The sequence below is a fragment of the Anomaloglossus baeobatrachus genome, chromosome 2 (assembly GCF_048569485.1).
Source record: "Anomaloglossus baeobatrachus isolate aAnoBae1 chromosome 2, aAnoBae1.hap1, whole genome shotgun sequence".
NCBI lineage: Eukaryota > Metazoa > Chordata > Amphibia > Anura > Aromobatidae > Anomaloglossus > Anomaloglossus baeobatrachus.
In genome coordinates, this window is record NC_134354.1 from 343,072,275 (window position 1) to 343,084,407 (window position 12,133).

A 12,133-nucleotide genomic window follows, 5' to 3' on the forward strand; every position below is an offset into this window, starting at 1 on the left:
TATGTAATAAAAATTGTAAATGTTTCATTACCAAAAATACTTTCCTTCAGCAATAAAAAGGCCCTGTCAGTCACAATTCTGCTCTGCTAGGCAATACACAGTAACTTTACATCAGGATTCATAGTGTAGTGGTCATCATGTCTGCTTAACACGTAGAAGGTCCTGGGTTTAATCCCCAGAAAAACCAGTCTGTTCTTGGTGTTGAAATAATACCCTATCCAACTGCAATACATGAAGTTCTTGGCTTTGTTGCCGAATGACGGGATGTTTTAGCTTCCAAAACCAACAGAACTACGAATTTTTTTTTTTCCTGGCAGTCAAATTTCGTCTCTAATTGCCATTACTTTGCAGGAATCACAGGTTTTAAAGTGTGGTGGTCTTCAAGTCTGCTTCATATGCAGAACGTTCTGGGTTCAATACCCAGTGAAACCAATCTGTTTTCGGTGTTGAAGTAATTTCCTATTAACCTGTAAAGTATGAAATTCTTGGTTTCGTTGCCAAATGACAATACATTTTGGCTTCTATCTTAAGGAGAACTACGATTTTGGGTTTCTTTTTTATTGAACATTTCAGCAGAAAACATAATCCCATATTATAACAATCCTGTTTGTTTCAAAATTTATAGTTCCCATAAATACAAAAGCAAACGATTAAACTGTGTAGAAAAAAGTAAAACATTCAATGTAAACTTCAATTTAAGCAATATCCCTTTGTAGGAATAAAACTGGTAAAATATGTAATAAAAATTGTAAATGTTTCATTACCAAAAACACTTTTCTTCAGCAATAAAAAGGCCCCATCAGTTACAATTCTGCTCTGCTTGCCAATACACAGTAACTTTCCAGAAGGTTTCATAGTGTAGTAGTCATCACGTCTGCTTAACACTGGTTCAATCCCCAGTAAAAGCAATCTGTTCTTGGTGTTGAAATAATACCCTATCAAACTACAATATATGAAGTTCTTGGCTTTGTTGCCGAATGATGGGATGTTTTGGCTTCCATCACCAACAGAACTAATAATTTTTTTCCCCTGGCGGTCAAAACTCGTTTTCAATTGCCATTGCTTTGCAGGATTTCACAGGTTTCATAGTGTAGTGGTCATCACGTCTGCTTCACACGCAGAAGGTCCTGGGTTCAATCCCCAGTGAAACCAATCTGTTTTCGCTGTTGAAGTAATTTGCTATCAACCTGTAATATATAAAATTCTTGGTTTCGTTGCCAAATGACAATACATTTTGGCTTCCATCACAAAGAGAACTACTATTTTGGGTTTCTTTTTTATTGTCCATTTTAGCAGAAAACATAATCCCATATTATAAAAATCCTGTTTGTTTAAAAATATATAGTTCCCATAAATACAAAAGCAAACGACTAAACTGTGTAGAAAAAAGTAACACATTCAATGTAAACTTCAATTTAAGCAATATCCCTTTGTAGGAATAAAACTGGTAAAATATGTAATAAAAATTGTAAATGTTTCATTACCAAAAATACTTTCGTTCAGCAATAAAAAGGCCCTGTCAGTCACAATTCTGCTCTGCTAACCAATACACAGTAACTTTTCATCAGGATTCATAGTGTAGTGGTCATCATGTCTGCTTAACACGTATAAGGTCATCACGTCTGCTTAACACGCAGAAGGTCCTGCGTTTAATCCCCAGTAAAAACCAGTCTGTTCTTGGTGTTGAAATAATACCCTATCCAACTGCAGTACATGAAGTTCTTGGCTTTGTTGCCGAATGACGGGATGTTTTAGCTTCCATAACCAACAGAACTACGAATTTTTTTTTTCCTGGCAGTCAAATTTCGTCTCTAATTGCCATTACTTTGCAGGAATCACAGGTTTTAAAGTGTGGTGGTAATCAAGTCTGCTTCATATGCAGAACGTTCTGGGTTCAATACCCAGTGAAACCAATCTGTTTTCGGTGTTGAAGTAATTTCCTATCAACCTGTAAAGTATGAAATTCTTGGTTTCGTTGCCAAATGACAATACATTTTGGCTTCTATCACAAGGAGAACTACGATTTTGGGTTTCTTTTTTATTGAACATTTTAGCAGAAAACATAATCCCATATTATAACAATCCTGTTTGTTTCAAAATTTATAGTTCCCATAAATACAAAAGCAAACGATTAAACTGTGTAGAAAAAAGTAACACATTCAATGTAAACTTCAATTTAAGCAATATCCCTTTGTAGGAATAAAACTGGTAAAATATGTAATAAAAATTGTAAATGTTTCATTACCAAAAACACTTTTCTTCAGCAATAAAAAGGCCCCATCGGTTACAATTCTGCTCTGCTTGCCAATACACAGTAACTTTCCAGAAGGTTTCATAGTGTAGTAGTCATCACGTCTGCTTAACACTGGTTCAATCCCCAGTAAAAGCAATCTGTTCTTGGTGTTGAAAAAATACCCTATCAAACTACAATATATGAAGTTCTTGGCATTGTTGCCGAATGATGGGATATTTTGGCTTCCATCACCAACAGAACTAATAATTTTTTTTCCCTGGCTGTCAAAACTCATTTTCAATTGCCATTGCTTTGCAGGATTGGTTTCGTTGCCAAATGACAATACATTTTGGCTTCCATCACAAAGAGAACTACTATTTTGGGTTTCTTTTTTATTGTCCATTTTAGCAGAAAACATAATCCCATATTATAAAAATCCTGTTTGTTTAAAAATATATAGTTCCCATAAATACAAAAGCAAACGACTAAACTGTGTAGAAAAAAGTAACACATTCAATGTAAACTTCAATTTAAGCAATATCCCTTTGTAGGAATAAAACTGGTAAAATATGTAATAAAAATTGTAAATGTTTCATTACCAAAAATACTTTCCTTCAGCAATAAAAAGGCCCCGTCAGTCACAATTCTGCTCTGCTAGCCAATACACAGTAACTTTTCATCAGGTTTCATAATGTAGTGGTCATCACGTCTGCTTAACACGCAGAACGTCCTGGGTTCAATCCCCAGTGAAACCAATCTCTTCTTGGTGTTGAAATAATACCCTATCCAACTACAATATATGAATTTCTTGGCTTTGTTGCAGAATAACAGGACGTTTTGTCTTCCATCACCAACAGGACTTTGAATTTTTTTTTTTTTTCCTGGCAGTCAAATTTCGTCTCTAATTGCCATTACTTAGCAGGAATCACATGTTTTAAAGTGTGGTGGTCATCAAGTCTGCTTCATATGCAGAACGTTCTGGGTTCAATACCCAGTGAAACCAATCTGTTTTCGGTGTTGAAGTAATTTCCTATCAAACTGTAAAGTATGAAATTCTTGGTTTCGTTGCCAAATGACAATACATTTTGGCTTCTATCACAAGGAGAACTACGATTTTGGGTTTCTTTTTTATTGAACATTTTAGCAGAAAACATAATCCCATATTATAACAATCCTGTTTGTTTCAAAATTTATAGTTCCCATAAATACAAAAGCAAACGATTAAACTGTGTAGAAAAAAGTAACACATTCAATGTAAACTTCAATTTAAGCAATATCCCTTTGTAGGAATAAAACTGGTAAAATATGTAATAAAAATTGTAAATGTTTCATTACCAAAAATACTTTCCGTCAGCAATAAAAAGGCCCCGTCAGTCACAATTCTGCTCTGCTAGCCAATACACAGTAACTTTTCATTAAGATTCATAGTGTAGTGGTCATCACGTCTGCTTAACACGCAGAAAGTCCTGGGTTTAATCTCCAGTAAAACCAGTCTGTTCTTGGTGTTGAAATAATACCTTATCCAACTACAATACATGAAGTTCTTGGCTTTGTTGCCGAATGACGGGATGTTTTAGCTTCCATAACCAACAGAACTACGATTTTTTTTTTTTTTTCCTGGCAGTCAAAACTCGTCTCTAATTGCCATTACTTTGCAGGATTTCACAGGTTTTAAAGTGTGGTGGTCATCAAGTCTGCTTCATGTGCAGAACGTTCTGGGTTCAATACCCAGTTAAACCAATCTGTTTTTGGTGTTGAAGTAATTTCCTATCAACCTGTAAAGTATGAAATTCTTGGTTTCGTTGCCAAATGACAATACATTTTGGCTTCTATCACAAGGAGAACTACGATTTTGGGTTTCTTGTTTATTGAACATTTTAGCAGAAATATAATCCCATATTATAAAAAAACCTGTTTGTTTTAAAATATATAGTTCCCATAAATACAAAAGCAAACGACTAAACTATGTAGAAAAAAGTAACACATTCAATGTAAACTTCAATTTAAGCAATATCCCTTTGTAGGAATAAAACTCGTAAAATATGTAATAAAAATTGGAAATGTTTCATTACCAAAAATACTTTCCTTCAGCAATAAAAATGCCCTGTCAGTAACAATTCTGCTCTGCTAGCCAATACACAGTAACTTTTCATCAGGATTCATAGTGTAGTGGTCATCATGTCTGCTTAACACGTAGAAGGTCCTGGGTTTAATCCCCAGTAAAACCAGTCTGTTCTTAGTGTTGAAATAATACCCTATCAAACTACAATATATGAAGTTCTTGTCTTTGTTGCAGAATGATGGGATGTTTTGGCTTCCATCACCAACAGAACTAAGAATTTTTTTTTTTTTTCCCTGGCGGTCAAAACTCGTCTCCAATTGCCATTGTTTTGCAGGATTTCACAGGTTGCATAGTGTAGTGGTCATCACGTCTGCTTAACACGCAGAAGGTCCTGGGTTTAATCCCCAGTAAAACCAGTCTGTTCTTGGTGTTGAAATAATACCCTATCCAACTGCAATACATGAAGTTCTTGGCTTTGTTGCCGAATGACTATACATTTTGGCTTCTATCACAAGGAGAACTACGATTTTGGGTTTCTTTTTTTATTGAACATTTTAGCAGAAAACATAATCCCATATTATAAAAATCCTGTTTGTTTAAAAATATATAGTTCCCATAAATACAAAAGCAAACGACTAAACTGTGTAGAAAAAAGTAACACATTCAATGTAAACTTTAATTTAAGCAATATCCCTTTGTAGGAATAAAACTGGTAAAAATGTAATAAAAATTGTAAATGTTTCATTTCCAAAAATACTTTCCTTCAGCAATAAAAAGGCCCCGTCAGTCACAATTCTGCTCTGCTAGCCAATACACAGTAACTTTTCATCAGGATTCTTAGTGTAGTGGTCATCATGTCTGCTAAACACGTAGAAGGTCCTGGGTTTAATCCCCAGTAAAACCAGTCTGTTCTTGGTGTTGAAATAATACCCTATCAAACTACAATATATGAAGTTCTTGTCTTTATTGCCGAATGATGGGATGTTTTGGCTTCCATCACCAACAGAACTAATAATTTTTTTCCCCTGGCTGTCAAAACTCGTTTTCAATTGCCATTGCTTTGCAGGATTTCACAGGTTTCATAGTGTAGTGGTCATCACGTCTGCTTCACACGCAGAAGGTCCTGGGTTCAATCCCCAGTGAAACCAATCCGTTTTCGCTGTTGAAGTAATTTGCTCTCAACAGGAATTCACAGGTTTCATAGTGTAGTGGTCATCACGTCTGCTTAACATGCAGAAGGTCCTGGGTTTAATCCCCAGTAAAACCAGTCTGTTCTTGGTGTTGAAATAATACCCTATCCAACTGCAATACATGAAGTTCTTGGCTTTGTTGCCGAATGACGGGATGTTTTAGCTTCCATAACCAACAGAACTACGAATTTTTATTTTTCCTGGCAGTCAAATTTCGTCTCTAATTGCCATTACTTTGCAGGAATCAGAGGTTTTAAAGTGTGGTGGTCATCAAGTCTGCTTCATATGCAGAACGTTCTGGGTTCAATACCCAGTGAAACCAATCTGTTTTCGGTGTTGAAGTAATTTTTTATTAACCTGTAAAGTATGAAATTCTTGGTTTCATTGCCAAATGACAATACATTTTGGCTTCTATCACAAGGAGAACTACGATTTTGCGTTTCTTTTTTATTGAACATTTTAGCAGAAAACATAATCCCATATTATAACAATCCTGTTTGTTTCAAAATTTATAGTTCCCATAAATACAAAAGCAAACGATTAAACTGTGTAGAAAAAAGTAACACATTCAATGTAAACTTCAATTTAAGCAATATCCCTTTGTAGGAATAAAACTGGTAAAATATGTAATAAAAATTGGAAATGTTTCATTACCAAAAACACTTTTCTTCAGCAATAAAAAGGCCCCATCAGTTACAATTCTGCTCTGCTTGCCAATACACAATAACTTTCCAGAAGGTTTCATAGTGTAGTAGTCATCACGTCTGCTTAACACTGGTTCAATCCCCAGTAAAAGCAATCTGTTCTTGGTGTTGAAATAATACCCTATCAAACTACAATATATGAAGTTCTTGGCTTTGTTGCCGAATGATGGGATGTTTTGGCTTCCATCACCAACAGAACTAATAAATTTTTTCCCCTGGCGGTCAAAACTCGTTTTCAATTGCCATTGCTTTGCAGGATTTCACAGGTTTCATAGTGTAGTGGTCATCACGTCTGCTTCACACGCATCAGGTCCTGGGTTCAATCTTTTTTATTAAACATTTTAGCAGAAAACATAATCCCATATTATAACAATCCTGTTTGTTTCAAAATTTATAGTTCCCATAAATACAAAAGCAAACGATTAAACTGTGTAGAAAAAAGTAACACATTCAATGTAATCTTCAATTTAAACAATATCCCTTTGTAGGAATAAAACTGGTAAAATATGTAATAAAAATTGTAAATGTTTCATTACCAAAAACACTTTTCTTCAGCAATAAAAAGGCCCCATCAGTTACAATTCTGCTCTGCTTGCCAATACATAGTAACTTTCCAGAAGGTTTCATATTGTAGTAGTCATCACGTCTGCTTAACACTGGTTCAATCCCCAGTAAAAGCAATCTGTTCTCGGTGTTGAAATAATACCCTATCAAACTACAATATATGAAGTTCTTGGCTTTGTTGCCGAATGATGGGATGTTTTGGCTTCCATCACCAACAGAACTAATAATTTTTTTCCCCTGGCTGTCAAAACTCGTTTTCAATTGCCATTGCTTTGCTGGATTTCACAGGTTTCATAGTGTAGTGGTCATCACGTCTGCTTCACACGCAGAAGGTCCTGGGTTCAATGCCCAGTGAAACCAATCTGTTTTCGCTGTTGAAGTAATTTGCTATCAACAGGATTTCACAGGTTTTATAGTGTAGTGGTCATCACGTCTGCTTAACACGCAGAAGGTCCTGGGTTTAATCCCCAGTAAAAACCAGTCTGTTCTTGGTGTTGAAATAATACCCTATCCAACTGCAATACATGAAGTTCTTGGCTTTGTTGCCGAATGACGGGATGTTTTAGCTTCCATAACCAACAGAACTACGAATTTTTTTTTTTCCTGGCAGTCAAATTTCGTCTCTAATTGCCATTACTTTGCAGGGATCACATGTTTTAAAGTGTGGTGGTCATCAAGTCTGCTTCATATGCAGAACGTTCTGGGTTCAATACCCAGTGAAACCAATCTGTTTTCGGTGTTGAAGTAATTTCCTATCAACCTGTAAAGTATGAAATTCTTGGTTTCGTTGCCAAATGACAATACATTTTGGCTTCTATCACAAGGAGAACTACGATTTTGGGTTTCTTTTTTATTGAACATTTTAGCAGAAAACATAATCCCATATTATAACAATCCTGTTTGTTTCAAAATTTATAGTTCCCATAAATACAAAAGCAAACGATTAAACTGTGTAGAAAAAAGTAACACATTCAATGTAAACTTCAATTTAAGCAATATCCCTTTGTAGGAATAAAACTGGTAAAATATGTAATAAAAATTGTAAATGTTTCATTACCAAAAATACTTTCCTTCAGCAATAAAAAGGCCCCGTCAGTCACAATTCTGCTCTGCTAGCCAATACACAGTAACTTTTCATTAAGATTCATAGTGTAGTGGTCATCACGTCTGCTTAACACGCAGAAAGTCCTGGGTTTAATCTCCAGTAAAACCAGTCTGTTCTTGGTGTTGAAATAATACCTTATCCAACTACAATACATGAAGTTCTTGGCTTTGTTGCCGAATGACGGGATGTTTTAGCTTCCATAACCAACAGAACGACGATTTTTTTTTTTTTTCCTGGCAGTCAAAACTCGTCTCTAATTGCCATTACTTTGCAGGATTTCACAGGTTTTAAAGTGTGGTGGTCATCAAGTCTGCTTCATGTGCAGAACGTTCTGGGTTCAATACCCAGTTAAACCAATCTGTTTTCGGTGTAGAAGTAATTTCCTATCAACCTGTAAAGTATGAAATTCTTGGTTTCGTTGCCAAATGACAATACATTTTGGCTTCTATCACAAGGAGAACTACGATTTTGGGTTTCTTTTTTATTGAACATTTTAGCAGAAAACATAATCCCATATTATAAAAAAACCTGTTTGTTTTAAAATATATAGTTCCCATAAATACAAAAGCAAACGACTAAACTATGTAGAAAAAAGTAACACATTCAATGTAAACTTCAATTTAAGCAATATCCCTTTGTAGGAATAAAACTCGTAAAATATGTAATAAAAATTGGAAATGTTTCATTACCAAAAATACTTTCCTTCAGCAATAAAAATGCCCTGTCAGTCACAATTCTGCTCTGCTAGCCAATACACAGTAACTTTTCATCAGGATTCATAGTGTAGTGGTCATCATGTCTGCTTAACACGTAGAAGGTCCTGGGTTTAATCCCCAGTAAAACCAGTCTGTTCTTGGTGTTGAAATAATACCCTATCAAACTACAATATATGAAGTTCTTGTCTTTGTTGCAGAATGATGGGATGTTTTGGCTTCCATCACCAACAGAACTAAGAATTTTTTTTTTTTTTCCCTGGCGGTCAAAACTCGTCTCCAATTGCCATTGTTTTGCAGGATTTCACAGGTTTCATAGTGTAGTGGTCATCACGTCTGCTTAACACGCAGAAGGTCCTGGGTTTAATCCCCAGTAAAACCAGTCTGTTCTTGGTGTTGAAATAATACCCTATCCAACTGCAATACATGAAGTTCTTGGCTTTGTTGCCGAATGACGGGATGTTTTAGCTTCCATAACCAACAGAACTACGAATTTTTTTTTTTTCCTGGCAGTCAAATTTCGTCTCTAATTGCCATTACTTTGCAGGAATCAGAGGTTTTAAAGTGTGGTGGTCATCAAGTCTGCTTCATATGCAGAACGTTCTGGGTTCAATACCCAGTGAAACCAATCTGTTTTCGGTGTTGAAGTAATTTTTTATTAACCTGTAAAGTATGAAATTCTTGGTTTCGTTGCCAAATGACAATACATTTTGGCTTCTATCACAAGGAGAACTACGATTTTGCGTTTCTTTTTTATTGAACATTTTAGCAGAAAACATAATCCCATATTATAACAATCCTGTTTGTTTCAAAATTTATAGTTCCCATAAATACAAAAGCAAACGATTAAACTGTGTAGAAAAAAGTAACACATTCAATGTAAACTTCAATTTAAGCAATATCCCTTTGTAGGAATAAAACTGGTAAAATATGTAATAAAAATTGGAAATGTTTCATTACCAAAAACACTTTTCTTCAGCAATAAAAAGGCCCCATCAGTTACAATTCTCCTCTGCTTGCCAATACACAATAACTTTCCAGAAGGTTTCATAGTGTAGTAGTCATCACGTCTGCTTAACACTGGTTCAATCCCCAGTAAAAGCAATCTGTTCTTGGTGTTGAAATAATACCCTATCAAACTACAATATATGAAGTTCTTGGCTTTGTTGCCGAATGATGGGATGTTTTGGCTTCCATCACCAACAGAACTAATAATTTTTTTCCCCTGGCGGTCAAAACTCGTTTTCAATTGCCATTGCTTTGCAGGACTTCACAAGTTTCATAGTGTAGTGGTCATCACGTCTGCTTCACACGCAGAAGGTCCTGGGTTCAATCCCCAGTGAAACAAATCTGTTTTCGCTGTTGAAGTAATTTGCTATCAACCTGTAATATATAAAATTCTTGGTTTCGTTGCCAAATGACAATACATTTTGGCTTCCATCACAAAGAGAACTACTATTTTGGGTTTCTTTTTTATTGTCCATTTTAGCAGAAAACATAATCCCATATTATAAAAATCCTGTTTGTTTAAAAATATATAGTTCCCATAAATACAAAAGCAAACGACTAAACTGTGTAGAAAAAAGTAACACATTCAATGTAAACTTCAATTTAAGCAATATCCCTTTGTAGGAATAAAACTGGTAAAATATGTAATAAAAATTGTAAATGTTTCATTACCAAAAATACTTTCCTTCAGCAATAAAAAGGCCCCGTCAGTCACAATTCTGCTCTGCTAGCCAATACACAGTAACTTTTCATCAGGTTTCATAATGTAGTGGTCATCACGTCTGCTTAACACGCAGAAGGTCCTTGGTTCAATCCCCAGTGAAACCAGTCTCTTCTTGGTGTTGAAATAATACCCTATACAACTGCAATACATGAAGCTCTTGGCTTTGTTGCCGAATGACGGGATGTTTTAGCTTCCATAACCAACAGAACTACGAATTTTTTTTTTTTCCTGGCAGTCAAATTTCGTCTCTAATTGCCATTACTTTGCAGGAATCACAGGTTTTAAAGTGTGGTGGTCATCAAGTCTGCTTCATATGCAGAACGTTCTGCGTTCAATACCCAGTGAAACCAATCTGTTTTCGGTGTTGAAGTAATTTCCTATCAACCTGTAAAGTATGAAATTCTTGGTTTCGTTGCCAAATGACAATACATTTTGGCTTCTATCACAAGGAGAACTACGATTTTGGGTTTCTTTTTTATTGAACATTTTAGCAGAAAACATAATCCCATATTATAACAATCCTGTTTGTTTCAAAATTTATAGTTCCCATAAATACAAAAGCAAACGATTAAACTGTGTAGAAAAAAGTAACACATTCAATGTAAACTTCAATTTAAGCAATATCCCTTTGTAGGAATAAAACTGGTAAAATATGTAATAAAAATTGTAAATGTTTCATTACCAAAAACACTTTTCTTCAGCAATAAAAAGGCCCCATCAGTTACAATTCTGCTCTGCTTGCCAATACACAGTAACTTTCCAGAAGGTTTCATAGTGTAGTAGTCATCACATCTGCTTAACACTGGTTCAATCCCCAGTAAAAGCAATCTGTTCTTGGTGTTGAAATAATACCCTATCAAACTACAATATATGAAGTTCTGGGCTTTGTTGCCGAATGATGGGATGTTTTGGCTTCCATCACCAACAGAACTAATAATTTTTTTCCCCTGGTGGTCAAAACTCGTTTTCAATTGCCATTGCTTTGCAGGATTTCACAGGTTTCATAGTGTAGTGGTCATCACGTCTGCTTCACACGCAGAAGGTCCTGGGTTCAATCCCCAGTGAAACCAATCCGTTTTCGCTGTTGAAGTAATTTGCTATCAACAGGATTTCACAGGTTTCATAGTGTAGTGGTCATCACGTCTGCTTAACACGCAGAAGGTCCTGGGTTTAATCCCCAGTAAAACCAGTCTGTTCTTGGTGTTGAAATAATACCCTATCCAACTGCAATATATGAAGTTCTTGGCTTTGTTGCAGAATGATGGGATGTTTTGGCTTCCATCACCAACAGAACTAAGAATTTTTTTTTTTTTCCCTGGCGGTCAAAACTCGTCTCCAATTGCCATTGCTTTGCAGGATTTCACAGGTTTCATAGTGTAGTGGTCATCACGTCTGCTTCACACGCAGAAGGTCCTGGGTTCAATCCCCAGTGAAACCAATCCGTTTTCGCTGTTGAAGTAATTTGCTATCAACAGGATTTCACAGGTTTCATAGTGTAGTGGTCATCACGTCTGCTTAACACGCAGAAGGTCCTGGGTTTAATCCCCAGTAAAACCAGTCTGTTCTTGGTGTTGAAATAATACCCTATCCAACTGCAATACATGAAGTTCTTGGCATTGTTGCCAAATGACGGGATGTTTTAGCTTCCATAACCAACAGAACTACGATTTTTTTTTTTTCCTGGCAGTCAAATTTCGTCTCTAGTTGCCATTACTGTGCAGGAATCACCGGTTTTAAAGTGTGGTGGTCATCAAGTCTGCTTCATATGCAGAACGTTCTGGGTTCAATACCCAGCGAAACCAATCTGTTTTTGCTGTTGAAGTAATTTGC

At 35.7% G+C, this 12,133-nt stretch overlaps 4 non-coding genes across 4 annotated transcripts; all 4 read left to right on the forward strand.

Moving 5' to 3' along the window:
• Positions 1–1,079: 1,079 nt before the first annotated feature.
• Positions 1,080–1,152, forward strand: TRNAV-CAC (transfer RNA valine (anticodon CAC)). The gene has a single exon. It is a non-coding gene; the product is annotated as a tRNA-Val (tRNA).
• A 4,218-nt stretch (positions 1,153–5,370) lies between these two features.
• TRNAV-CAC (transfer RNA valine (anticodon CAC)) lies at positions 5,371–5,443 on the forward strand. The gene has a single exon. It is a non-coding gene; the product is annotated as a tRNA-Val (tRNA).
• Positions 5,444–11,300: 5,857 nt separating this feature from the next.
• Positions 11,301–11,373, forward strand: TRNAV-CAC (transfer RNA valine (anticodon CAC)). Its single transcript has one exon. It is a non-coding gene; the product is annotated as a tRNA-Val (tRNA).
• Positions 11,374–11,668: 295 nt separating this feature from the next.
• On the forward strand, positions 11,669–11,741 carry TRNAV-CAC (transfer RNA valine (anticodon CAC)). Its single transcript has one exon. It is a non-coding gene; the product is annotated as a tRNA-Val (tRNA).
• Positions 11,742–12,133: the final 392 nt, after the last annotated feature.